Below are 3,738 nucleotides of genomic sequence, written 5' to 3' on the forward strand. Positions count from 1 at the left end.
TTTTGGTCATGTTAAGAGTAATTGAGACTAGAAACTGTGTCAGAAATTGTGCTGTATTAGTAAGGTCACTCAAATCTTTCAACTCACCCAAGTTATGTGCCAGTTCCTCACAATGACATTTTATCAGAAATTTAAAAAATAACGCATCAAACAAAATTTATACTGAGTTTCTCCGATTTTGTTGAAGGGCAAAATTTTGGAAATTAATTCTCTCAACAGGGTTTGTTTACCCAGTCTGGTAGATTGCAAACATAGCCAAAATTCTCCAGTCCTCTGGTGTCTATGCCACCGTGCAGCTCTTCTGATTACATGGTGGAGTCAGTTTCCCCACTCCTGCAGGGTAGTCTGCTTTTCTGAGTAGCTTTGGCTAACGGAGAGTAGCTGCAATGACGTTGTTCAAGTTTTAAGCCTCTGAGAGGCAACATGGCTTTTTCATAACCTTGGGGATTTTCACAATCTCTCAGGTAAGTTTCCGTGTTAACAGGCACAGCCTGTCACCCTTACCTCCAGCATATGATCTGACATCTAGCCAAGTGCCCTACATGGGTGTGAAGTCCTCTTAGATCACCTAAACTGCCAAGCTCATATCACATACATAAGCAGACCAAGCCAAGATCAATCATGTCATGATCAGATCTGCAGTACTATCTTACAGACTTACACAACAGTGACCTATTCAATTAACAGTTGTTGTTTTCAACTAATATGTTTGGAAGTGGTTTCTCATACAAATGTTGGAATCACTCACTTTCTCTTTTGTTTGTTTGTTTATTTGTTTATATTGAGAGACACAGAGGGAGTGCAAGCAGGGAAGGGGCAGAGAGAGGGAGAGAGAGACTCGCAGGCAGGCTCCCTGCTCAGAGCAGTGCAGGATGCGGGGCTCAATCTCACAATGGTAAGATAATGACCTGAGCCAAAATTGAGTCAAATGCTTACAATGAACAACAAAATTAAGAAAATCACTGTGTTAACTTACAGAAAAAAAAATGCGAGCATGGAGTATAAAAGCTAAACATCTAAACATATGGGTAAAAAATCAACACTTGTGGGTTAACAACTTTCAACAGACATGCTTCTCAACATTTCAGTGGAAAACAGGGAAGGACGTGGTGTATTTTAAAACATTATTTTCTGAGATCTCACTAGATTCAGTACTCATTAAACACTCTGCCAGGAAAAGGGGATTTGAGTTTCATAACACAATGTGGCTAATTATGTTTGAGGTCTTTCTAATGATTCAGTGCCAAGCGGTAAATTGTGTAGGACTCGCTTAAGGAATCATATACACCGTGTTGGATGTGGATGTTTCTGTGTGATCTGTGAATCAACGTGTGACCTTACGCATCTTTCCACAATGCCTGCACTTTTCCTAAACTTCACAAAAGCCGTGTCCTAATTCTTTGCGGAAGAAAATAACTATCTTATGCATTTTCATGTCTTTTTTTTTTAAGAGACAGCCAAAAAATGAATCTGGGATCACACAATGGAGGATAACTATGAATATTTTTCTCCAACCTCAATCAAATGGGAACATGGGCAAGGAAAACTGCTCCGGTGTGACCGAGTTCATTCTCCTCGGATTCGCAGAAGTCCCTGAGTTGAGAGTCGCCCTCTTCTCTGTGTTCCTTCTCATCTATGGAGTCACGGTGCTGGGCAACCTGGGCATGATGGCAGTGATTCAGGTCAGCTCTCACCTTCACACTCCCATGTACTTTTTCCTCAGCCACTTGTCCTTTGTGGATTTTTGCTACTCCACCGTCATCGTGCCAAAGATGCTAATACCTTAAACGAGGACAAAGCCATTTCGTTCCTGGGGTGCACCGTGCAATTCTACTTGTTTTGTACATGTGTGGTAAGTGAGGTCTTCCTGTTGGCGGTAATGGCCTATGACCGCTTCGTGGCCATCTGCAACCCACTGTTGTACACGGTCACCATGTCCCGGAATCTCTGTGTGGAGCTGGTGTCTTGTTGCTACCTGTGTGGGATGGTGTGTTCTCTGATCCACTTACGTTTAGCTCTTGCGATCCTATCCTAGAGATCAAATGTGATTGAACACTTCTGCGATCTGCCCCTCTCTTGTCCCTTGCTTGCTCTGATGTCACTATGAATGAACTGCTGCTGTACATCGTGGCCACCTTCAATGAGATCACCACCGTGATCATCCTCACCTCCTACTTGCTAATTCTCATCACCATCCTGAGGATGCACTCTGCCGAGGGAAGGCACAAAGCCTTTTCCACCTGTGCCTCCCACCTCACAGCCATCCTTGTCTTCCACGGAACAATCCTTTTCACTTACTGCCGGCCCAGTTCTGGCAACAGTATGGATACTGACAAGGTGGCCACGGTGTTCTACACTGTAGTGATTCCCATGCTCAACCCCCTCATCTATAGCCTGCAGAACAAGGATGTGAAGGAAGCACTCAAGAAAGTGTTGGGATCTAGATTACCTTTTGAAAAACTATTTTCTTAACTAGACATCAGATATTTAATGAGGGGCTGGTTTTGGGTGGATGTGAATGAAAAATAAAGTAGGTAAAAATTTTATGAGTTGGGGGATTATGCATGCTTTTTTGTTTTCCACTTGCTTGTCTTATTAAGCCATATATTATCTGTTTTATGGATGATTCAAATGCACCTGGTAATGTTGCTGCTCTCCCCAATCTCTAATTGCTTTGAGTGGGTTTGGGAGGCCTTGTTAGACTCTGTTTCTTGGCTTGAGAACAAATCAGTATATTTCTAACAAAGTGCACATAGGAAGACAAGTCTTTTCATCATCGTTAAAGCATGCAACCTTTTTCATCAGACTTTCATTTTTCTAGGGAATGCACACACATCTGTCTTATAACCTATGTATTTTAGTGAACATTTGGAGTAAATTTCTGTGTAATATTTTTAGTCATTTTTTAGAAGTTTTAAAGTTTCTTTTAAGGGTATTAAGAAGCACAAAGTTCCAGTCATAAAATTTAAGTCATGGGATGAAAAGTACAGCATAGGAAATACAGTCAATAATTTGTAATAATGTTGTGTGGTAACAGATGATAACCAAACCTACCATGGTGAGTCTTGTGTAATGTATAGAATTGTTGAATCACTATGTTGTACCCCTGAAAATAATATAACATTGTATGTCAAGTATACTTCGATAAAATAATAAGTTAAAAAAAACTGTCTCTTCTACAAAATAGAGACAATACTATAATTTTCTAATAAAATTTCCATGAAAATTAAATTATGTCTCTTAAATTCTTAGCATTATATATGATATATTATAAATGATTAATAAATTATTTGTTGATATTACTATGGTTATTTTTAGTTTTACCTTTTATTCTCCATTCTATATTTTAATCCTTGATTAGATAAGTAGATTATGTATCTGATGCCTTACTTTTCTTAAGTTTCTGTGTTCTTACTAATGTTTTCTTTTGCCTTATATTATTTTAGGCATTTACTTTTTTTTCAAATTTATTATATCCTAAACCTATTGATTGCATTGGTTTCCCATGGCTTCTGGGGAAAAAAAGAAAGAGGACTATAAATTTGGTGGCCTCAAACAATAGACTTTATCGTCTTATAGGTTGTGAGGGCAGAAATTTGACATCACTGTTACTGGGCCAAAATCAAAGTGCCAAGAAAGCCATATACCTTTAGGAGCTTCTTGGAGACAATGCTTTCCTCAACTCTTGCAGTTTCTGGTGGCCGCAAGCATTCGTTGACTTGGGGTTGTATTACTTCA

General features: G+C 39.4%; 1 pseudogene; it reads left to right on the forward strand.

The window, feature by feature from the left end:
* The first annotated feature begins 1,532 nt into the window (after positions 1-1,532).
* On the forward strand, positions 1,533-2,472 carry LOC124506043 (olfactory receptor 5L2-like; annotated as a pseudogene).
* The last annotated feature ends 1,266 nt before the right edge of the window (positions 2,473-3,738 follow it).

Source organism: Lynx rufus, unplaced genomic scaffold (genome assembly GCF_022079265.1).
Source record: "Lynx rufus isolate CCGP_SWC_20201006 ecotype Redwood Valley unplaced genomic scaffold, mLynRuf1.p SCAF_9, whole genome shotgun sequence".
Lineage (NCBI taxonomy): Eukaryota > Metazoa > Chordata > Mammalia > Carnivora > Felidae > Lynx > Lynx rufus.